Consider the following 26,748-nt stretch of genomic DNA (forward strand, 5'->3'; position numbering starts at 1 on the left):
AGCAGCTAATTTATCGGGATGCGGGTATAATAAGATAATATTTTTATACATATATATATACATATGTGTGTGTGTATATATGCGTGTATGCGGAAGTTGGATCCCCCAAACGATTGTCCTCCAGCTTAAGCCGGCCGTTACTGTTGTAGGTATAGGGTAAACCGTCCATAGTTTGGGGTAAGTTTTAACTGCGCTTTAAGAGTCTTTGGAATTTATTACCCCTATGTGACGCTTCCCTGATGCCTTTTACGTGACTAATCCATTCCGATTTCTGCACCCTCCAAAAACCCTCCAATTTATACTCGCAGTGGGAACCTGGGATTGAAATTTATTCGAACAAATCTAGTAGAATTAATGCTGAGAAATTTCTCTCCTTTTTCTTTTTCCTATATATATATATATACATATATAACATGGAAAATTGACTGGTCATGCCGAAGTTCAAACGAATCATTTTAACGAGAACGGATTGAAATACTGTGTAAATATCGAGGCTGAAATTAACCTGTCGACTCTCGTATTACGAATGCAGGATCGTGTGGGGCCTGAATCAACCCTCTGCATTTTATGTAACCCAGAGGTATGGAGTTGGGTTGAATTTATTTGTGAGCTGCGACATGGCGGAGAGAAAGAGAGAGAGAGAGAGAGAGAGAGAAAGAAAGAAAGAAAGAAAGATGAAAAAATTCACCGGAATTCAAAATATTGTCGACGGTTTCCTGCGGCATCGTATAATTTGAATTGCACTATACACGTAAATCAGCGAATTTGAGAAATAATCGGCCATCTTATTCCCTGAGTAATAATTGACATTTTAACGACATTTACCGGTTTTATTGCCATTTATATAATTATCTGCCGTTTTCCCATTTCCTTAAATTATACCTACGCTATTTTATCGTATCTTTTGCAGCAGTTTATTATTCCCTGAGCATTTTCACCAGTCGAGAAAAAGCCGAGAATTATAGAAGATAATTTCTGGCAATGGGAGTATAATTGTTTTATAACCTGCAATTAGGTATAACCTGAATGTAAAGAGGGTGGAAAAAACTCTCGTACGATAATATATCTCAAATATCACACGACCGAGCAATTTTCTGTCAATTATTGCGTAAATTAAGGCGGAGAAAAATGCAACTTGAATAAACAACAATTAATAATATCTACACTGCAATGCGAAAAATAGGTGAAAAGGAGCATTTTTTTTATTTTTTTTATTTTTTTTCCTATTCATGTGCAAAAAATTACACAAGTCTGAGAAAAAAAGTATGTAAAACATTTCTAAACTTTCGCCTTTCGTAAAGCTTTTCTGTAACAACTGAAATTGAAGAATTTTTTTCACTGTAATTGCTAAGAAACTGCTGCGGGAAAGTATAGTCGAAAAATGAAGTTGTAATATCTTTTACTAGAAACGTCAAAGTACAAAGGATCCTTCTATTGTTTGACGCTATCAATTGAAAATTGAATATATATATATATATATATAGCGGATAATTAACACGTAATAACTATTCATAAATTTCTCGTTATCGAGTGTCTATGCTCATTAATCTCTAGCTGATTGACAGGAGCAAACGGTCGATATTATTATTATATGGTGTAATAGATTATACACCATATATGTATATACCTATATATACGTATACGATTCTTGTATTTCTATTATATATTCATATTTATTTATTTTTTTTCTTCTCGTTTGTCACGCAAAAGATTTCTCGATCTTTTTAGTACAAATATAGAACCGCGGAGATGTTTGATAAATTCATAAGCCGTGTATTTATAACAGCAAAGAGGCCAATGCCTGCATAGCAGTGTTTTTTTTTACCTAAGACTTTGAAAAGTTGGTAGAAATCCTCTTGCTCTTGGCGCATACACTTGCCAAAGGTCACCGAGGGTCGCGATGTACACACAACCTCTATCGCTACTTCCGTTTCCTGCTGCTGCTGCTGCTGCCCTGAAACCCGAAATAAAATCCGCCTTTTTAAAAATAAACAACCTCCTGCCCTGACTTCTTCCCCTAATCCATCCCCTCCTTATTAACAACGTGTATTAACGCCTAGGGCTCGTTCGTCTAAATTTGTAAGATAATATACAACAATAAACGAACAGCAGCCTTGCCTTGCCGCCTCTGTATTTCAAATACAGCGAACAACGATGGTTACTCGGGCTGTTCTTGCAGCTTTGACACGTGCTTTTTTCTTTAGATTTTATATGAAATATGAAACTCGCGCAGTTTTCATGTTTATTTTCTGGGCGTGTATTAAAATTGGGTGATTTGTTAATAAAAGTTGAATTATTATCAGGGTACGACGCCATGACAATTATTTCTTGGTTGTAAAATTCTCCGACTCTTACAGGCTTTACTGCTGATACAAAAATTACATTTTTTAGACATTTTTTACCTCTGTTGAAATTGAAATAATTAACGAAGCAATGAAATATTTATTTTGTATTTTTAGTTATTTTAAAGCCTTAATCGTACTTACAAATCTGTCGAATTTTCCATTATAAAAGTTAATATTTCATACACACAGTTATTTAACTATATTTTGAATTTAAAATTTTTTAATTTTTTCACAAATTCGACAATATTCTCTTGGGAGGTTTTCCAAGTTCTTTGATAATTATCCTTCCAACTGTGTAAGAAAAATTTTTTTAAATCGCGCATAAGATAAGAATTACGCTTCGATCATCTCCTGCGTTCAAGGAAAAAAGGTGATATTAAAAGATGGTGTTTAACCACAGGAAAAGTAATCTCATCAACGAAAATCTCAGATGATTTTTAATATTCAGAAGACGTCGTAAGTCTTTCGTGCCTTTGGGATCTCGCGGGGCGAGGTCGAGCGATTTCGACGAATGATTTACTGGCGGGGAGGAACGAATGCCCGGCAGTGATACTTATATAAGTTGGTCGACGTGACCGTTTTTCCAAATTATTATACACTTTCGGCAGGGGAGAAAGAGGAGAGAAATAAGTAGGAGAAAAAATAACGCGATACGCTCTTTAAAAGTCTGAGAGTGGAAAAAAGGTAAAAAATAAAAAAACAAAACTAAGAAAAAAAAGTAGGCGACTTTAGACTGGTCATGAGCCAGCCTTCGAACTTTCTGTTTTCACACTGCAGGCTCCAAGTTTATAGAGAAAAAAAGAAGAATAATATCCAATTCGAATTTTTAACTACAAATTCTGATTCGTCATTAATGATTTTAAAGCTCTCGGATACCATATTACCATAGAAATTTTGGAAGTCTGACTTGCAGCTCGTTGTCATTGACCCAAAAAACCTCCGCCGATATACCAATTTCTACAAAAATTGGAATGTTTTTTAATTTTTTTTTTTTAATACCATATTGGATCGTCATTTTGGATTTCGCAATCGGACCTCAGATTTGTGATCAGTCACTCGAGAAACCGACGAGTACCAATTTTCATCAAAATTCAAATGTTTTTAGTTTTTTTTCAGGTTATTGAATACTCTAAATTGAAATTTCGCAAAGCTGACCTTTGATTCGTGATTAGTGACCCAAAACACTTTACGGTACGAATTTTCATTCAAATCTATTCAACCATTCTCAAGATTTCATAACTTTTATTTGATTTTTTGAAATTTACTTGTTTAGATAATTGAATAAGTACTGCACCGATCAAAGCCAAAATCTAATCAGTTCTAAGTTTAAAAAAGCTGCATCGATTGAGACTAAAATTATTGAAATCCGGTAACCCATTCTCGAGATATCGTGGGACGAAAAAATTTATCACATAAGTACAAACACAGCTTCCGTCAAAAAATGTTCAGGTGTGATTCTCTAGGCCTTGTAACGTCGATATTCTTCTTCAAAAACAGCGAATAGCGAATTTAAAAAAAACCTGCCTCAAAGAAAATAAAGAACCATCTTTTCGAAGCAAAAAAATAACCGCACACCAGATTCTCGTCGTTTTCCATCGAGCATCCTATATCGCGAATTCGAGAGGCGTCACGTAGCAGTCGGTGGCGAGGGGTTAAAAGGGGAGATACAATAATGAGGGAAAATGAACGACGGCGATAGCGCGTCGTACAAGAATTCTCGAAACTCCCTTATACGTGCAGAAATCGTGCAGCAGAATATGTCTAATTTATTATACGCCGAGCTGTTATATTATACCTCACACACACACACACATGTATATATATATATACATCTCGACGTTTATAACGCGTGTATTATATCTTCCTTTGGTTTATGCAGTAGACGGTCGTTAACGGCCGAGATATTAAACCACATAGGAAGGGGCAGAGACAGACTGCAGTCAAACTACATTATTTGATAAAAATTTACTACCAATGCAGATGCGGATTTTACCCGTAAATGCGGCGTGTTGTCTTCACCGCAAAACTCCTCTCCAACCACTCTTTGACTGTATATTTAATTCAGTCACCACTTGATCCGTGAAACGTCTCTGAATCGAGTACACTGTTCGAGGATTTATGAATGGAGTTGCTGCTACTGCTGGTGCTTCCTCATAATCTGCAGTGCAAATACTGTTATTGCTTTTATCCTCAATCTGTATCGGTTAGATTATTATACCCTGTGCATCCTGCCTCTTAATCGATTCGGTTTTCTCATTCATTGCACCTATAAACTATATTCTATCGAGCCAATAGATACGAACGTCGTCGCGTAATAGTTACTTGAGACAGATCGCGTGATCTGTTATATATACTTGTCGTTGATCTATAATAGTAACTAGGAACGATAATTTTTCTTCCGTTTATTAATTGAATTTACCGAATTAACGTTAATCCTGGCATATTTATTACGTTCGATGTCGGATAATATATTCTTGAAAATTCATGATTTTTTATAACTATATGTATGTATACGTGTATCGTAAATTTGTTTATAATACCTATAGTGAAAGTGCACAGAAATGCTTGAATACGATTTTTCATTTTTTTTTTGCTACTATTTTTTCTACTTTGTTTTATAAACATGCTTGTAAAGTTGGAGCAAAGTTTACGTCTGAAGGAGGGAGATTTTTTTTTAATGCACCTATAATGCATTATATCGTTTTCTCTCTTTTCATTTCTTTCAAACGTCAATTAACGGACGCTGCAGGTTGTAAAACTCGAAGGTTAACTTATCGTTAGTCTTTTGGACTTGTAATAAACGAGTAGCTCGTTAATTCAGCTAATTACAACTTTCTTTATGTGGTGGAAAAAAGAAAAACGAAACAACAAGAACCGCTGGAACAACAAAGAAAGCCGAAAAAAAGACTTAAATCGGCGAAGAATCGAGGCGCTTGAGATACCAGTTTTATATCATTTAATAATAATTGCTTGGGTTAGACTGGCGCCTTGACGGGAACCTCGCGCGCCATGAATCATTGATATAAAAGTCTCTAACACGTCGTCGTCGCGATAAACGGTGATCTATTTATAGAAACAGATCCAGTGTGTTTATACACATTCACAATCATGCATGTACACGACACTGTGTACGTGCTAAAAATTCGCTGCCGGCTATTGCCTATAGATTTAAAGATCAGTATTCATGGATCAAGATATCGAAAGGCGAAAGAAGATTGAGAGAGAATCACTTGGCGATAGATTATATAATATGTATGTACATAGATCATACGCAAAATATATATATCTTTAAACGCTGACGTGATGAACTTTCGCAGAAACGTTGAAAAATAAGTAAAGCAAGAGAAAAACTTTCGCCCTGTGTAGAAACATGACGTGTACCACCTATACTTATACTCACTTTTGTATATTTATCTCTCTCGGAAAAAATTAAAAAAAATAAATGGAATAACATCAAGAAGCGAGAATGTAAACAATTCGGAGAAGAATATATTTAAATATTCACTTTGTGCAAATTGAGGAGAGAAGAATATATATATATATATATATATATATATATATATATATGCAGATTATTATTTCGCAGTAATTTGCAATTGGCTAGTTTTAACAGAAGTAATAAAAAAAACTTTATGCACACATTACACCGTGTCGACCTTTCTAAAAATTGAGACAATTTTTTTTTTTTTTTTTTTTTTTTCATTCGGACTTGTAAATTTTTCGTCATCGAATCATAAAAACAAAAACGAAAAAAGTTTTCAAACAGAATTGAAATATTGACAATTTTAAGACGTCACCATCTTTCGAAGGTTCACAAATTTTTGTTTAGTTTCTAATATATGTATATATTTATTGTAATAACGATGATTAATTCGCCACTATCATCGTTGAAGTTGAATGAATTATGGAGAATCCGCTCATTTTCGTTATTGAACTAAATAACTAACTAAATAAATTTTTGTTGTTTACTAAAAAAACACGGGGGGGGGGGGATTATTAAACTCTGATTATTCTCATCCTATTGTGATTGTTGTTATATATATATATGATTTTATTGGACGTACGCGATATCGTGTCCTACGCACGAAACCGATACTGCCTTATACGCGTAGCTGTTGAGGCGTTTTAAATTCGCCAACATAACATGCGACTGCCATAAAGAATGATTCGACTTTGCGAAATCGAGTCGAAAGCGCTTACGATAATGTCATTCTCCGTATAAAGTATCCGAAAATCTTTTGAATCGATATAATAACGCGTATAATAAACGTATCGTTGCGCTATTACAAAATACTACAAACTCCAGGTATAATGTTTATTATAATCTCCTGCATGTTTCACTTACGTCATGCATGACGTAACACGTGTAGGCACTTTGCAAGATACCTGCCTACGTTCAAGATACGTCAGATAACGATCATCGCTGGTTCACAACCTGATCTCCCTCCTTTTATATGTATACTCGGACCATTTTTTTAATCCTCATTCTTATTCTTTCCTCGATTTTTCCCCGCGCCCTCGGGGCTTCTGATTTTCATTTCACGTGTGTGAAGGGCTGGGGTAGTGCGGGGGTCGAAACGCGTGCGATAGAGCAACTCGTCGATGCATGCTGGGATGGATCACCAGGAGGGAACCCAACCCTCGTATCGGCTCGACGACGACGTCTAGGCTTCTTCGGAAACTTGATCTCCTTACCACGACAACAGCCAGCGGGATCGCATACTCATCCTAAGCCATCGTCTTGCGGTTCTCATTTATCCTCAACACTCGCCGCGCCCAACTATTAAGGTTTCAAAACTCGCGTGATTCCTTGTTAAATTCCTTGTTATAACACCATGGAACACTGCTCCGACAAATTAATCCATGCACGAATTGAAGCGCGGAGGAGAAGATATTTTTTTTTTTTTTTTTTTTTTGCAAGAATTCGATTTCCAGAGGAATTTGGGTCGCGGTCAGACCATCGGCGATGATATTACGAAACCATCATGTTTTCGCGGAATTAAATCGATTGTATCAGGGAATTTTTATAATGAGTAGGTATCTGGAGTTTCTTCGGAAATTAAATACTTGAATCGAGTCTCTTAAGAACTTGTACGATTAATCGATTAATTGAAGTTGCCTTGAAATAATTCTACAGCTGTCAATGGAAATCGTTGATTAATCGATTGATTGGAAAAACGATCAATTTAACCTGAAAATTCGATTACATAATCAATTAATCGCACAGCATTAGTAGGAACTTGTGCAAATTTGACGACTTATCGTTTGAAAATCGAGGTGCTAAACCTTCAGCCCGAGTCTCCTCTCCTTCTCTCTCTCTTTCTCGCTCTCTCCTTCATTCCGCAGATGAGTAGTGAGCGGTATATCACTGGTGTTAAGTGTTAAGTGTTAAATGGGTCGACCGGGTTACGACTTGCCATCATTACAACGAGGACGAGGACGCTGTTTCCTTCTTCGAAAACTAGTGAAACTTTAACGACTCACGCCTGTTATCCTTTTTATTCGAGAGGCAGGTGATATTGCGAAGCCGGAGAACAAGGATGTGTGCTTTTATTGTTAATGTAGGATGGATAAGAGGGGGAAAGAAAGAGAAAAACGTAGGAAAAAGCTGCTGTTTGGAAAGAACGTGTTTTTTTTTCTTTTCTCTCTCTAATCTATATATTTGTCAGGATATCGTTTTGGTGAATATAATATATTATTAATTCAGGTAAAACAAATTAAAATGATATTTAAGCCAAATACTATAATTATATTCGTGACTAAGTTCTGTCCAAAATGCAGTTATAATCCGACTTTCGACGATTATCAAAAGAATAGATCAGAATTCTGTTTTTTTTTTTTCATCGAATCGAAGAAACAGACGAGATCGTCTTTGAAAAACGATATTTAAAATAAAATAAAAACTTCTTAGTTTCTCGCCGGTTGTGTAATTACATAAATATATTTGCAACATATTAATTACATATAATTTATATACCTTTAATAAGAAAAGTAAAAATCAATTCCAATCATCGTTAAGAAACGAAAGCTGATTCAAAATTCGGGTCAATTAATTTTGACTTCAAATCGACGCCCGAATTGAATCGTGAACAACGATTCTCGTATTGAGAATTTCAAGAGGTCAAAGTGGCGCCGCGTCTTATCCATACCATACCTTTCCTATAAATATCTCCTTCAGGTTCGACAGCTGATATCGAGGCGTTACGATATTACACATACATATATATGTGGGTGAATGTATGAAACATGATGCGTGTTTAGAATATAGGCGCGTGTAAGAGTTGTGTAGAAAACACACTTGAACTGCAATGGCACGTCTAACGAACCAAGTCCTCGACGATCCTCCTTGAATTCAAGCGACCCGAGCAACAGGGTCGAAAGAGATTTTTATCTCCGTTAGTTTATACACGAAAAGGCTCCGGCGAGCATGATCCTGCATGTCTGGAATGAAAACGCCTCAAACAGCCTCTTGAGAAGCCAATTGTTAATTAACGTTGTTACTGATCGCTCTCAATGATAATAAAAATAAATATCCGTAACACAAGGAGGTACTTTACACTCTCTCTTTCTCTCTCTTTCTCTCTCTCTATCCTTCTCTCAAGTTGTCGAATGAAACAATCATGACGGGATAACAAGCCCGGAGATTTTTCTTTTTTGATTCGATTTTATTATTCCTTTTTTTTTTTCTTTTTTTTTTCTTCTTTCTTTTCTGCTTGATGGACGATCAAAGCGATGTTAATTTATCTCTCGGAAGAATTTCATGGGAATAATTGACAGATGATCGGAGGGCCAAACTTTATTAAATTTACATCCTCGAATGACGAGGTGAAAATTAGGAGGGTAAAAAATATATTGTTAAATCGGACCAGCAAAGCTCGTCAGATTTAATCGTTCAACTATTTTACTCACATGGCAGTATAAAAAAAAAAAAAAAAAAAAAAAAAAAAAAGTTGAAAGTATTCTAGGATTTTCCCAATCGCGGTCTTCCAAAAATATGGCCAAAAATTTGCTTACAGTGGAACTGAGCCAGGAAAACTAAAACATCGCTCGACACTTCGGCACGTTTCACGACGCGTAGGAACGTTTATATTTAAATTCACACAGACACGTACACTCGCTTACTCATCAAGATATTTTACTTTGTCTGTTTACACCGGAAGCCATCGGCATCGACAGATCCGTGCGTGTAAACATTGCCTGCCAAGCGTTATTTCGCCGTTTTCTCTATTGTCTCCCGCACGCGTGCTTCTGGGCCCAAAAGGCCCTGAAATACTATCCATGCTGGTGTTCATTGTTTCGTCATTAAAAAAGACTGATTAAAACGCTCCATCATCGTTGCGATGTAAGTAACGGGTTTTATTCCGCGCAGACCTGACGAAGACACAATATTTAACGTTTGATCAGCAGTTTGATCACTCGGCCCACAAAAAACATCTGCGTTTTTTCATCCTTTTTCCTACGCATCTCGAAGATGAAAGAGCAGGTGGAAAAGGGTAGTAAGAAAAAGAAAAGAGAGAGACACGTAGTTTGAGCACACAAGGAATAAAGAAATGCAGAGAGTGGCACACTTGAAACGACAAACAATATATATATATATATTATACCTTGTAATACGCGAGGCTTATACTTTTCATAAATTATATCGTCGACCTCCCCCCCCCCCCCCCCCCCCCCAAAAGACCCATTTATTTCCTCTTACGAATTGCCACCAGGTGAACAAAGTTCGTCGTCGCGTCAGATATATGTATACTAACGCGCAAGTGCATTATGGGAATCGCTATGGTTTTTCTTTACTTTTTTTTTTTTTTTTTTTTTTTTTATTTCAAGGTCTTTTCGTAACACTCAACAATCTCCGCTGTTTTTACCTACTTTCGTTTTGGATTAAAGCTAAAAAGTCTGGTAATGATATGGCGAGTGAATAACAGTCGTGATAATTATTATGAATCAATGTTTAACGTTGGGGATATTTTAAATGAGATTGTGTAAAATTTATATAGAAGAAAGTAATACACGCTTTGTGAATTTCTTTTTATTCTTCAACGTTCGCGAATCTGGTCTGGTCTGAAAATAAATATCCTTTAGTTTAAATCGGGCAGACATAATGCGCGTATTTTTGAACGTGCATCATTCGCACTGGTCATCGAAGTTGTTGGATAGATAAACAAATAGCACTATTCTCGTTTATAAACTTACTGCTCCGTGGATTCTTAATCTTTAACTTTTTTCACTCGGCAAACGAACCTTATACTTTACAGTTACTAGATCGAATCTATTCACAGGTTTTAAATATTAGTTACGTTACGTACAGCAATACGTTATTGGAATTATCAATTTTTCTGGTCAATGCTCTGCGGAATTTTTTTTTTAGAAAAATAAGAAAAGAATCTCGTATGTCTATCGACTGTATCATTATATTGATAATGACGAAAATAAAAAATAAAAAAAAAAAAAACGTTGAAGTTTGCCGTACAAATTCTCGCCGAGTGAAAACCGTTATGATTAGCGATTTTTGGAACTGTTCGAAATTCATTAAACCGTAATAAAGAAAAATATACAATTATACTTTGCAATTCTATTGCTTTAAAACTCATTTCAAATATACGAAAACAATGATTTTTCGTCTCAAATTTTCATTACGATAACGTTAGATTTACTTAAATTTCGTAAATTTTTTCCATTCGCAATAATAATTAATGCCTAGATCTAAACTTTATAAACTCATTGACGTGTAAATTGTGAATTCTTCTGCAAGGAACTAAAAAAAAATAAATAAATAAATAAATAAAAACACAGACGTACCACCAACCGCTAGAATCAGAGATGAATAATTGAGGTACATTAGTTAGGTATATACGGTATGTAATTTCAACGGTCGGTATCGAATTGTGGTTTTTCTTCCACCGAGTCGCTTCCACTTCTTCTCTGCATGCTCGAGGAATCTTAGCCATGACAGTCATAAGCTTATGGCTGTGCAGCGTTACATATACATATATATATACACACATATATATTCATCTAGTAATATATATATACATGCATTAGGCTCCGCAGCCCAAGCCGAAGACGTGAGAGCTCCAAGAGTTCGGTTGTTATTGATCTGTCTTACAATCGGACTGATCGATGCTGGTGTGTAGCAATGCGATGCCGTGGGATGAGAAGGGGGCGTCTTTCTCTTTCTAGTGTGTGTGTGTGTGTGTGTGTGTGTATTAGTGTGCCCCTATTAATAGATGGGCACGCTGGCTCTATTACTTTTGATTAACTCTATTGCCAGGCCAACGACATTACATATGATAACGCCGCCACGCAACTAACTGAGAAAATATTTTAATTGGCTTTAATCTTGGACAAGCTCATCATGCTGCTGCTGCTGCTGCTGCTGCTGATGTTGATGCGCCAGAAACATTTTTACGTTTTCCGAGCGAATTCTTTTTTTTTTTTTTTTTTTTTTTGTCTCAAGCAATTTTACAGGCGCTTGGTTTTTTTTCGGTGGTTTTTAGGATTATAAACAATTGCAGTCTCAAAGTTCACTTAATCACATCCTATATATACGAAACTTTGAAATTTGTTCTGAGCTTTGAGCTTGAGGTCGTGACACTTCGTTGTATGAGAGAGAAACGAAAGATATTTTACCTAAGATTTCGATCAATCTGAATGTATACTTTATCGAATTTCAAATTACCGCCGGTATTTAGTTGAATAAAATATGATCAGTCAATGTTTGAGTACAGAAATTGGTTACATTATCGTTAAATATTAAATAAGACTAATACACGTGCCTATTCAATAAGTACATCAAAATTTTGTCGGACCAAATTTCTGTCGGTCAAAACAATTACTATATAAAGCGCTGTAAAAGAAATAAGGATCCGTCGAAACTTGTAAACTTGTTAAAAAATATTGTTAAAACATGGAATGTGGTTGAAAAAATTTACGGAGCTGGCTGCTATTTTCGGTTACGCGTTATTCTTCTCCGGTGCCCTCTTAATCCCTTCTAAAATTCCTCGCCCTTGTAAAAGTTTTTTTTATTACACCTACGCCTACGCCTACGCCTATACTTATTTTTCTTTTATATAAGGGATTCCCGGTTTTTGGTTGGTACCTATACCTATACTAGGCTCCGGTGAGATGCGATAACGAATTTATCTGAAAAAACGATGAACACCTACATTATATATATATATATATATATATATATATTTTCATAGGCATACGTGACACCTTCGGAAAGTGATACGTATAGTAATAATAATAATAATAATAATAATATCAGCGAATGACAAAAAAACGCGAAACTAAATTGAAACCATAAACCGAATGAGTGGGTTAGATTTCGCAATCCGTTACAGCTGGCGCCGCTCGATTAATGGCTAATCGTGTGCATGTGTGTATATAATATATATATATATATATATATGTAGCTACGATATAGTTTTTAACCATTCTTCACATAAGGTATGTGCTGCGCGTGCTGCCAAGGAAGAGCGAATGTCAAATTTGGTATTAAAAAATTCAATTTCCCTCGCCCTATATCGTACAATGTAAATCCGGGGACCTCACCCCGTCCCATAGCTTATACGTCTATGTATTGTACATAGTCTACATTGAAGTGTATACGTGTGGGTGTCTCTGTTTTTGTGTTCCTAATACTTTTTATGTGACACACATACACACACTCGCTGGTCAATTTGAATATATTTAAATCGACTTCGGGGAGTTCACCGGGCTCTTGTCAACCGGATCTACGATTATTCCCAACGCGCTCTGCTTCGCGACGTGGTATATCTATAGGCTATACCTAACATCCTTGATATCCGGCTCTCTGTACGATGTATAGAGATTGAAATTCAAATAACGAAGATCTTTCCCTTGTTTTGTCGAAGAATATTTTACACGCGTTGAAAAACTATGCCTGTTTGATTGGGTGAAAATTTGGGAGTGGCAGTAACCGTACACGCCCGCGATGTGTTACGTATAAGTATATATTGCGTTGTGTTCATTCGGGATGTGTGGAAATAATAGATAATATAAAAGGTAGAGAGGTAAAGATAGAACAGAGATTCGTGTCAAAGAAGCTTTGTGAGATAAGATTTTAATTTGAATTTATCATAGAGCTTCGTTTTAAATTGTATTTCAATTAATCGGTTTGATATGTACATTATGTAACAAGCATGAAAAAAAAAAAAGTATGAACAACGAATTCTAGAATCAATTACTTCTTTTTTTATTACGTCATTATGTCAATTGTTGAAATATTCATTTTTGTTTTTGTTTCTTTTTTATTTTTACTAAAAAACACTACAATTCAGGTGTTACTTTCACGATTGTTGTCAAAAAAAAAAAAAAAAAAAAAAAAAAAAAAACAATATACTCGTTTGCATTTCATTTTTTTACCGTAATTTATTCGTTGCTTTCTCTTTCTCTTTCGTTCACCGCCTACCACTCGGGCGATTCGACGACGGAAACTTATATATATTTCTCTACGTATGTACACAAAAGAGTTTGATAAGAAAGGAGATGGTCGTCATTGGTTGGCGTACAGGTTTTTCTTTACCGGGTTAAACAGCGTTCTTGCGGTCATTTGAATTACGACTTCTCTTTTTACGCTTCTTTTTCTTTTCGATAAGATAATATCCGACTTATAGCTCTGTCTGTGCACGGCTTGACAATCAAGTGCATATATATATAAGAGAAGAAGAGGAGATAATAAGCGACGGTGATAAAGAAATTCTATACACACACACGCATAAACATCGCAGCTTCATATACATTCGTTGCATGCACATACGATAGTGTAGCAGCAGCTAATATGTGTGCCTTAAATGAAAGGTGAGTAATGTCGCTATTTTTGTATCTTACGCTGCTTCGTTATGTCAAATTGAACCGCGACGATGAATTATATGCGTTTTAATCTTCGCATTCGTTTAACGAATGACGTGTCTGCGTTGCACACGCGCATCCCGAGTGTCTTTAAGACTGCTGCCATCCTTGTGCATTCGAAAAGTGCATCGTTTCTTCACTCTCCAAGGTACGAAACGATGAAAGAAAGAGAGGAAAGAGAGTTTATCCCCCCCCCCCACCCCCCACCCCCGTTCCTCGCCCAACACCTTCTCACGAAAATCTCTTCATTTCATCAATCTTTTCGGCCCCCACCTTACCCCCACCTTCTGGCTCGGGTCTTTCTACCCAGGTAACACGATATCCAGGGGGCTCCTCGGTATCCATGGGGTTCGGTGGTATTGATCACTTCGAGGAAACCGGTGTCGGTGTATCGTGGACTCTATGAAATGTAGGGGGAGATACAGATTGATGTTATGGTATTTTTGAATAAGTGAAACTTCTGGACTAGCAAGGCAGAGGTCAGCATGAAAATTGAGAAATTTTTATGTTTTACTCCTTTTTGGAACATGGATCTACAATTCATGTAGATAATATATAGGTAATAAGAGAGAGAGAGAGAGAAATACTTTACTGTGGTATGATTTCAATCGTTTGAGGAGAGGAAATATGAAGAAGGAAAAATGCCAAATCTAAATTTCCATTCTTTGTATTTATTCTCTTTCGGAACAAGAGCGCTCGATATCGTGAGAGTTGAAATCAGGCGATAATCGATTTGGAATGTGACTATCAACAGATCAACTTTGGCAAACAGAAAACCCTTTAAATTCAGATCACACGATATCGTCTTGTTTTCTCGCTTTCGATTTCCTCGACGTTGCAAAACGCGATTCGTTTCGCACGTTTAGGTATACATGTATATAGAAGCCATGCCTTACAGGTATGCATATACATACATACACGCATCGAATTTAGATTACACGCATCTTGAGTGAGTGAGACACGCAAGGCGCTCTCCATGCGACGATTCTCGTTCAATTGGCCATTAATAACCCCCAACGGTAATTACGCTAATTGCTTTATCGTGCCCCGTGTCTTTATCTCGAATCTCTTGGCCTCCGTCTGTGTTGTTATGGGTTTAATACACCCTACCTGTGCAAAGGTGGACTCGTAAACTCGGCATTCTCCATGCTCCATTAGACGTTTTCGTGGCACTTTATACTCGCGATTCAAGGTTTCGATACCCTCTTGCTGTCCGTGTACCTACTGCAAGATCACATCGGCCATAGTTTGACTACGTAGGTACTTACGATAGAATCGTAGTCAAAATTTTTAGCTTAAATTTACTTTCTTTCAGCTGATGCAACGATTAGATAGACCCTTCAACTACCCGTCAAAGTTACTCTGATTACACTGTACGGTTCATCGTGCAGAATTCTCTCTCTCTCTCTACGATTATCTTAATTTCTTCCGATGAATTACCAGAAATCAATTCTTATGACATTGTTCATAAAGTTGTTTGACCAAATCTTGACATTATATAGGTGTCTCGTGTATTTAAATTTGGAATACTGGAAACATAAAAATATCCCACCGGTGTATTTCAACCATCGTCGAACGATGCTTCCTTCGTCCTTTGTGCAGCAGGACTCGGTAGAAATGCACCAGGCCAAGGTTCAAGCCGTAAAGCTTATGACCGCTTATAACCGCCCGTCTCCTGCAACTTTTCTCATATCTATTCTTATTCCTTTTTTTTTTTTTTTTTTTTTTTTTTAACTACATATATATGTATATTATGTTTTCGCATAAATTCATATCGCGTCCCGGAGAGATCCTCCCTCGTGAATTCATAATGGTGAAGCTAATGGAAAAGTGTCAGGGGCGAAGAGACGTTGCCTTCTAAAGACGATGTGCGCATCGCATAAGGAAACTTCGTTATACTTACCTAATGTTTCTACTCTAAAAAGGACCTAGATTTCAATAATTCGGAAACGATGAAACGGCGAAGGAAACGTGGATGAAAATTTTTTATTCGGAATTCTAGTTTTTTAATGCTGATCGCGTTCTCAGGCAGCTACGTGAAACTGCATTGAACTGCATGTTACTGCAGTCAGTCCCAGCGCAGCAACAGAAGACGGGAAAACAAGTTGGCAAGTATGTAATGCCTACTGTGGCCAAGGTTCTCCCATAAATGGATGAGATACGTGTGTAGACTGCGGTTGTATACACAAGCAGGTCATCGACTCGCACAATAGAACCATTCAGAAAACCCGCGCGACGCCTGATGCCGATAGAACAATAAGAACCACTATCAGGGTACGAGGAACTTGAAGACCAACCATTGGATCGACCAATAACCGCACCCATCGACACTCGAACCTGTAATATAACTAACAATGTGTATGTTTAACAAAAGTAAGCACAACTTGCGAAGCTCGTCAATCGGTTAAGAGTTGGAATAAAATCGTTCCTGAAGCGCCAGGAGCAAAGCCTTGAGAACAAAGTGTTCCGGATACTGAGTGGTCCAAGTGCAATCGTGAATGCGCAGGTATTTACCGAGGTGTTTAAACAAACAGGAAGTGAAGAGCTCGAGATGGTTGAGCTTACTTGTATAGGCAGGAACGGGCAAGCGTGGGCGATAAAGGTCGGGACGAAGATTTTGGTCGACGAAGAAGACGAGCGACGGTGTGAAATGGAGGTGGAGGAATAACCTGGGCTCTTTGGCCTTCTCGCCTTCGACGCGTTATAATCGATAACTTGGTGTAAGATGGGGAATTCGAATTACGAATGCTATGCAGTATCGCGTTTCTTCGACACGAGGATCGGAACCAGACACCCGCGTATCTACTTGTCGATGAGCTGAGACTTGACGTGATATAGGAGGAAGGAAAATAAGCGAGACAAAAAGACGAAGACGACGAACAAGGAGAAGTGCGAAAATCATCGCGGTTAATGTTCCCTCCGATAAATTCAACGCCCCTAATTAGTACGTTATACTTACAATTAGTCACTCTCTATCACTCTTTGTGCATCGTACACAGCTCTTGGAAATCCAGACGTTAATTCAGTTCGTCTTCTTGCCGAAGCAAAAAAACGAGAGTTTGGTGCATGCGGTTGTGTCGTTTCTTAACGACCTTTTCTTCTCCTCCTCTTCGTTGTTAGTTGGTCGACGGTTGTTGTTGTGACAATGAATTTTCTCACGCGGAAAACTCCGAGTTACTCTGCACCAAATTGTATTACAGGAACTTGACGAATTGGAAAAAGGTAGGCATGGATTTTTCCGGAAAGAAAACATCAGAGGTCCAAACATCTCTTCTTCCAGTCACATGACGCCTCGCGAATCAACGGAGTTTCTTTGGACTTGACCGAATTTCACGCGTACATGAACACTTCATGTTCATGCTACTCACACGACGTCGTGAATATACTTCACCGAATCATCTGACAAAAGTGATAAGTCGAAGCTCGACGCGGCTCTACGGAGGTGCGGGAATGACGGGTCATCGACCTCGAGGAGGTTCGAGCTGAGGGCAAGATCAACAGAGTCTGGGATTAGCTAATCTATCGTTTTATCGGAGGTGCTCGTGTCTGGCGTAGGCGTTGTAGAAGGGCTGCTCGTCGTCTGGCTGCGTTCATCTCACGGTTCGGTTGATTAAACTTTCGGCTAATTGGTTGGTTTGACGTTTAACGCCTCCGTGATGCTCGTCTCGTTCACCTACCGCGCATCGTGGATTATCATTTTTTCTTTTTTCTTTTCATTTATCCATTTTTTCTACCACTTAATTTTTTTTTTTCATCCTTCACGGTATCACTTACTTCCAGTGAGAAGAATTCGTGTCAAACTTCACTCCGCTCCTTATTCGTCTACTCGCGTTATAACGGCGACTCGTCGGTTCGTTTCTGGTTACAGTGATTAAAAGTTGACCGATTTATCTCCAAGACTAGATTGTTCCACACGCCGACCTAATTAGTTAATAAGAGGTTCTATGTATAGGGTTCTCTCAAGATTATATAAGCACACGGCATCTTCGACTTGAACACAAAATATTTTTATAACTCTTATGCTCGCTACTTAAATAAGTTGAATTTACTTGATTGTTTTTTTTTTTTTTTTTCTTTTTTGTTCCACTTAAACCCACTGTACATATAACGTGTTTTAATAGTCACTAAGAAATTGGAAAATATCGATGCTCCCTTGACGGGAATTGAAGTTATCTTCATTATTTTATTACCTCAAAAACCAGACCGCCCACTTTGCGAGATAAATTTAAATGAAATTATAAGATCGTTGTCCAATTTTTTTTCATCTTGTCTTCCGAATCTTGTCGAAAAAATCACGGCGAATGAAACGAGACGATATGTTGGTTAATATAATGGGGGTGCAACGGGTGACGCTGAAAGTCAATTAACTAGGTGTGAAAATAACGAAGTGTATTTTTGGTGCACTCAATGCGTTGCACAAACCACAGAAACCTCGAGGTCTGCTAACCGTGTACAAAACTGTAATGAGTCCAAAGGGTATTTTAGTGTTCGAGCATTACGCCAGCTGAGGTAGGGCCTCGGATTCTCCCGTTCCTTGCATCAACGAAAGCTTCGACCCACAAACCTTCCAGGGCTTGTGTAAAAAGAAAAAAGCGAACAGCAAAAACCGGGATAAAAAAGGATAAAGAAACGGTGCATCGAACGCCGCTGCAACTCCGCGGAGAAACTTGTAGAGTGAAAAAAAAAGCAAAAAACTGGTAAAATAAACACGCATCGTTCTTACCGGCGAGACTGAGGTTTAACCTTTTCGGTCACAGTGAGATGTTCAAAAATTGTCATATCTTAGCCTTATCGCAGTTTATTTACAACTTGAAATGATCTTTGTTACTTCGTAGAACCCCGAAAACCCCCGAGTAACAAATTTTGATCAGAATCTTGATAGAATTTTGATAGTTTTTCTCGATTTAACATACGCCATCTTGGATTTCAAAATCATCAAAATCCGACTTGAGATTCGTGATCAGCCACCCCAAAAAATCCCTGACAAACAAAATCCCGGCTAAAATACTGACTTTAGAAATATCCGACTAATAGCAGAAGTTGACGCGCGCGCATCAGTCCTGCGCATCGTTGTGAGGGCGCACAAGCGACAGCCCCGCGCGTGTTCTCATAACGAGAACCGGCACTTTTATTCCACGTTTTGTACCGAAGGCTGGCCCGCAGCCTTGGCTAGTAAGACCGGCTTCTGTAAGGTCGGCAGGAAGGCAAACAGCCAGGGCAGTGCGTAGCCTGTCAATATCCCCCCCCCCACTCCGGGGGCCCCCGCAACCAACTGTGACAACTCGAGGATAAAAGACTGGCTGCCTGCCTGCTGGGGCTGAAATACCCTGAGACTTTCTTCCCTCACAGCCGGCTTTTCCCATCGACTCCTTATTCGAGCAAAGCTATATAACAATGCGTTTCAGGCTTGCGCCCCTTTTCCATCTATAGTAACTATCATATCTCGAGCCTCGAGTCAAGTGTGTGTATAACCTATTCTTACCACCTACTACTACCTTCTTGTAACGAGAGGAAAAAGGTCGCGGCCGAATATAAACGGCGACGAAATCCTCGTAGATTCTGGTATCCCTCCTTCATCATTTTTCACACTGACGGGATTGAGCGTAGGTGTATATGTATATATGTATGTATGTATGTATGTATGTATGTATAGAAAGACCCGCGTGGCCGTAGAGATTGTCACAATGTTTAGCCCGTAAAATTTCTTTTTCTTTCTTTTTTTTTTTTTTTCATTTCTTTCTTATTTTCTTCTTATCCTCGGATTTGATCGGTCCCGATCTGCGAAGACTCTGACAAATTACTGGTATCTATATCGTACCTTGCAGAAGTGTCTCTTCTCTACCCAATAACTTTTTCTTTCGATGATGTTAGATTTTTTTGTTATTACCTTCAGGTGGTAATAATACAGGCCAACGATGAAAAAACTTTTTTAATAATTTTAGTTAACTCGTGTGTTATTTGGTGTGCTGATTCCGAAAATAATGATAATAAAATTCTATCACCCAACAATTTCTCACATTTTAATATATTAAATAAAGATAAATTATTTCCAAAAATAGACGTAGAAAATATTTTTAATCGAAATATTATTCACAGAATGTGCATAACATATATTTTGTTTTAATACGGATCACTAATCAATTATTTCGGTCTTATGTATATCCCAAAAGTGACAAAATGACGATTTTCTCTAAAAGTGCATCGTTACACGAACGCCTCGAACTTTAACTGCATAAAAATTTTTAAAACGTATCAACACAATAATTCAGCGTCTTTTATATACCACAGCAAAGATTATTGTGCTTGATTTGTTTTTACCGAATCAAAAAAAAAAACCACAACTTGTTGGGTGAGAAGATTGTTTCTGCTAATACGTTATATCCATATTCAGACTTTGAAATCCAAGCAAAACCGACATAAAATTCAAGATGGTGTGTCTGCGCAAGTAAAGTAAGAACGACGAGTCGTGTATCGAGGTGTACAAAATTAGGCAGAGCGAAAAGCGTGTGTTTCTAACCGTTCTAACTCCATGCATTAGCCAGCTGTATTTATAGTTAAACTAATAGTTTTTCAAGGCGTCTGCGTGCGGTCGAACAATAATACAATAAGGTAAAGACGAGAATGTATCCTGCAGACTTATATCGCACGCACGGTAGACTGGCACAATCTAGAATTTCGGCTTTTTAGAATCGACACGCGATTCCTGTATTACCTATCATACCGTGAAATCGCTACGCGAAATCGACCTAATAACAGTAATCGGTGTGCAGCATATGTCTGTGGGTGGCTACATTATTTTTCTCCCGATACACTCTCGGCGCCGGATTAATTAAATCGCGAATCAATCGAGAAACTAGACTAGTGGAATTTATCGAACTCTGCACCCCTCTTTAATTATGTACACAGCGTGGTTTTTTTTTTTTTTTTTTTTTTTTTTTTTATTATTAATCTCAAATTTTTTTTATTTATCCTATGCATATACATTAGGCTGTCCCTTATTTAGGGTATATTGACGACATTATTTCGCCAAACGCATGTGTCACAAAATTTATAATCTTATTTATTTTTTTTCTTTTTGCAGATATCATTCACTTTTGCAGTAACTTTGTGATTGAGGATGCTGTACCAGTAACGGTGAGTTTCGCAATTTCATAATCCATGATTATTCTGATCTCATTAAAATACACTCTATAAATTAATTATTATTAATTTGCACAACGTGGGGAAAATTTTCATCCGTCAAAATTAACCACAACTGGTCTCTGGATCACTGGATACAGTGACTCGGCTTCCGTTTATCATCCTTGTAACTGTGCCTCGTCTGCTAGTCATGTATATATATATATACATGAGGTATGTATATATACCTCTATATATATGGCCCGCATGGATTTCTTACACCGGAAGTCTGAAGAATCCTGGGAATAGATCGTCCAAGTCTGCATGCGTTGACATTTAGTCACGCTCATATCGCGAAACGAGACTTGACTGAACCTGAGCAGGTATAAAGACCGTGAAAGCTGCTTGCGATTCGCCTTGTAATAAACCATATCAGAGTTAAAATTAAAACGAACTTTTGTGGCTTTTTTTTCATTCTTTAGAGCTGCCGCAAACTTGCCAGATTATACGTACGTAATTAAACATTTTTTTACCCCTCCAACTGCGTCGAAACAGTTACGATTAATATTGGAGAGCCCTGGCTCGCTAGCTCGCTTCTTTACCGGTAGAACAAACGTTTGAAAAATGTAAAAGTCCGAAGCGTAATATCGTCTGCAGGATTTTTCTCCCTCTTGGCCCTAAGGTTGTATTATTATACGAGTAAATATACTGTATATAGTAGGTACCTACGAGAGAAAAAAGTAACTAATTTTTTCCCCTTCTTATAACTTCCCTTTTTTTTATTTTTATTTCTCCACCATGAACAGCAATGAAATTACGTATAGGCTGTAGGTAATTGAGAAAGATGAAAGGGAAAGGACTACAGTCTTGGGTTCTCTCGTTAATTAATGTAGTAATTAACCTATTCGAAGATATTTGAATTGCAAGTTAAAAAAAATAAAATGAAATAAAAATAAAAATAAAAAATATGCTGTAAAAAAAAAAAAAAACTTTGAATTCTTGCCGTACGCTTGTACAGTGTATATATAGCATTATTTGCGTAAATAAAGATGCTAATTTATCTCGCACTTTTGGCTCGTCAATCCACTGTGTGGGTGACACATGATCTCTCGTGTCTAACTTGTTATACATAACCGAGCGAGCGGCATACGTGTTCACCATACGTATGCTCACCCGATTATTTATTCTATGGTGGCCCCGTGGCTGCAGACGCACGCGGAGATTTCGTGCCTTGGCGATCCTTAGAATAGCCTGAAAATGTTTCCTTTCACGTGGATGGGATGTGGATGCGTCACTATCCGCCATATACAATCTGCATTTATAAACACATACACACACGTGCCTACACAGGCATATTGCAGTATACGTGTACCTTCTTCGTATACATATATAACACCGTGTAGTATGTAAAGAGAGATCTTTGCCGCTGGCCCCAGTGACGTCATTTTTGTCACTGCGTGAGATCAGATTCGCCCGCTTTGTTTTCTTCTTCGTCTTCTTTTATGTGTCTACCTATGTATGTATGTACACATATTATGTGTATACAGGGTGGCCGGCTTTGCAAATTTTACACATTTATATTTATATTATATTATTTTTTTTTTTTTTTTTTTTTGCAATTCCTTTGCGATTCTTCGTACACATAATCTTTCCTCAACGACATTTGGTTTTAATTTGCGGAATGGAGAGCAAAAAAATTTGACCTCTTTTCTGTTGCGTTAGTTACACAGACATAAAAACCTCTCGGAAGCAGCCCGCGAGTATAAAAAGTTTCAGCAGTTTAATTGCATGTAGATATTGTGGTGTACCAAAAGTGGAAATTATGTGAATTTCTCTGGTAGCATGAGTACCTTTAGTATATTATAAAAATAATATGGCGGTGTAATTTATCTTCTCGAAAACTTCCGCAAAGCACGTTTTTCTCTTTTTTTCTTCTCTATTCTCTGCAGTTGCCTCTTTTATTAACCCTAAACGTTGAAACGCCATTCGTCAATATTAAAGTTATGCAAGGGGCATATATTAAAGTGGCTACTAGCTATTTGTTTCCTTCCCTCATCGTGCTTTCAGGAAAACGCGCTCCGTTTGCACAGTCATACCGAAAAGCTAATCCTCGGTATAACGATCTGACGAAAATTTTGTATATGTATATTCGAATCGTCGTCGGTCTGTTGGTATATTATGTACATGCGATACATGTGGAAGAAGCTAGGTGATCGATAAGTTACGTGGGAGGGAAATAATACCTATACGAATGAAAAAATAAACAGTCCTTTCGACAGACACTCAGGACGATAAGTCAGTAAGTCAGTCACTCAGTCACTCAGTCACTCACTCAGTCATTCAGTCAATCTTTCAAACGATGCGTGGGACGAAAATTAGAAATAAACACACGCTGAGAGTGTGAGAATTTTTCTGTGTATATATATACATCTAATATCCGTTTTCAAAGACCTGTTGTATTATCCTGGGTTATAGGGGTGGGCTATAGGTAGTGCGGAGGAAAGTTTAACGATGTCCTTGTAAAGGATTTGGAGTTTGTTTTTCGTCTACGGTACCCATCCCTGACGCATCAAGACGTCCAAAACTCGATAGGGTAAAAAAGATAACCGAGTAACGCGTGTGTGTGTGTGTGTGTATATATTCATTATATACTATACATATATACTGGGGGAACTATCGTATTCAAGCCAGCTGAGAGAAGGAGGCCTCTTTTAAATATTGGATAAAGGGACTTGGTTGGGTCGTGCGCCAAGTAGATATATAACATGAAGAAAGTCTTATTTAGTCTTATTTATTTCATCACCTTTCAATTCACTTTCAGGCTATTCCTTGTCTGACATCGTATTTGAAAATATTCTATGCGCGCATACTGATATAATTATTATCTATGTAACACTTTTTGCGCCCCGCCTAATATAAAGGCGTAAGTTAATTACCGCTTTATTAACGTTTTATATCACGCGCATAATCGACGTTGTGTCGTCTTACTATACGTGCATCGAATATTGCTGGCTCAGTACAGGGACAATAAAAATTGACAAACCTCGAACGAGGTAAATCGATTATAATATCGGACAGTGAACTGATTTATATTCCGGTAAGTAACAACCGGCGATACGCAGTACGCTGATAATACTGACGACGTTTTACGAGCGGTAGAAACGGAATAAGAATTTGAATTCCGAATGAACGGTAGGTGTAATATATGTATAATCGCGTTGACGATCGTTTTTACCAACGTCGTAACGGACTGGCACAGAATTTTAAGAGTGCATAAAATACTGAAAAGAAAATAATGGTAATTCTAACGATTTTTATTCTTTTATACTTTCAAATTAATATCATTTCGCCGATATTGTTTCGAGTTGTAAGAAAATCTAAAAAACTTCACTGGCAATAAGTTATACATATACATATATTTGTTATACATATATATTGATCCCTCGGCTGAACCATTTACAATTTTCTTTTTTTTTTTTTTCTCACCTTTGTACTTCTATCCAACGCTAAGAAACTCCACGTCGATGAGACGTTTTTATTCTGAAACGTTAGAGCGTGGGAGCGAGATCAACGTCTTTTTCCTAACCCATAAAACTTATCCCGTAACTCTCGGTATGGAGATTCGTGTTCAGAAACGTGTTACGTGTATGGCTTGAGTCAAACTGACCGCCTAGATTTACGAGCATCCTTTTCAATTCGCTGCTAATTTATAGCACGAAATTACATAAATTCTATTTCAACTCTCTCGTATAATATATATATATATACGTACATTGTACACATACATATGCAACAATTCATTTATAACGTTGTGTGCGTCACCTTACTGCCTGAATATCCACCTACTTAAGTTTACAGAAACTCTGGAGGAACGCGCATTGTACTCGTGTAGTAAAGTTTACGATTGGTATTGTATACGTATATAGGTGTCCAAATATAATTTACGATCATGAACCGGATTGAAAGTTTTATGAGGAAAAAATGAAGTTGTATTCACTCCTATTTTTTCGATCGTTTTTAATTTTTCTCTACGTTTTTCTTGTTTTTTTATTTTTTTTTATTTTTGTTTTTTCTCTTTAGAAAATCTGTACCCTTAAATACGCTGATATCGCCAAGATGAGATTTCGCTTTTAAATCCAATCAAATCGAGTATCGTGCGTCATAGATCAACCGACGATGAGATCTAACGTGATTTGACATTCGGACTAAATTATCGAGCTACATTGATACAGTGCATCTTTAAATCAATCTTATCCAAGTCAATATCCAAGAAATTTTTTTACGACAAATTTATACCGAGATATTGACTTTATCGTATATCACGGGGGATTAAAATATGGATTACGTTCGGTGAAGTAATTCTCATAGAGAGAGAGACTTATATAATTGTTCGATAAAATCGGCAATCTTCGCTTCGGCGACCTCTGTACGTATTTTATATATCCATGTGGTAACGAGATGATAATGACACGCATGCTAAAAGATAACTATAATATTATAGATAACTGCCTGGTCTGTATAGGTGTGTGGAAATGATACTGCGGTGAAACAATCCAATGTGGATTAAAAGAAATTTTTCTCCATCTCTCTATCCCTCTCCATTTATATTTCCACCGCTTCTCTTCCGTTTCCTCCCCCCGACCCTCAATCTCACTCAATGTAATGAATGAAGCTTTGTTCCGGGTCAGACCGAACTGCTGCTGCTTGCAGCTCTTCAACTGCAGACCGGGGAAAATAAATGACACAGTTACGAGAGAAGACGGCGAGCCACGTGCAGCTTCACCGCCGTTCATAACTTATGAACTTATATGATGTCCTTATGATCCCGCCGAGTTTCACGATCAGAATTTCAACTTCAAGCTCTTGTGATCGTGTTTTTTGGTGTCTGCTTACTGACTAAGACGTGTTTCTTCGTCGCACGTTTCTGATCTTGGCTTCGAGCACCGACTCGATGGTTAATTCTATAAGAAGAACTCTCAGCCACCATTCAAAAACGTGACGGTGTCTCAATCACGGCAGCTGATCTTCGCTACGATCACTCGGAATGCGTTTAATCGCAAACTGATGTAGCTAATTATAAACTATGCTGCAATGAATTCCGATAATTAATTCGGTACTCTAATTACTAATTCAATCCGACGTCGATTATCGTCATCACGCGGGATTCACTTTAATCGTATAACAAACACTTTATAACCGCAGGTATGATTTGGCGGTTTAAATTTAATTTAGGTACCAGTTTAAGCGTAAATATAATTGATAAGAATTTCATTTTCACGCGAAAGCGTTGACTTATAATAACTCTAACAAGAATTATTCATCACTTCTCTTATCTACCTTCGAAACCTTTTTTTTTCACGTTGTGTGAGCTGATAGTTGCAAGCCTGGCACATGCCAAGTCAATGCT

The 26,748-nt window shown here is 37.5% G+C and overlaps 1 protein-coding gene across 5 annotated transcripts in view; it reads left to right on the forward strand.

The window, feature by feature from the left end:
- LOC124411381 (dystroglycan 1-like) overlaps window positions 1–26,748 on the forward strand; it is an 86,342-nt gene that overhangs the window by 44,088 nt on the left and 15,506 nt on the right. For all 5 annotated transcript variants that reach the window (XM_046890483.1, XM_046890476.1, XM_046890502.1 and 2 more), the window contains one exon: window positions 21,304–21,356. The gene's annotated coding sequence lies outside the window, so the exon portion shown is untranslated. The remainder of the gene's footprint in view (window positions 1–21,303; window positions 21,357–26,748) is intronic.

This window comes from Diprion similis, chromosome 2, assembly GCF_021155765.1.
Source record: "Diprion similis isolate iyDipSimi1 chromosome 2, iyDipSimi1.1, whole genome shotgun sequence".
NCBI classification, from domain to species: Eukaryota; Metazoa; Arthropoda; class Insecta; order Hymenoptera; family Diprionidae; genus Diprion; species Diprion similis.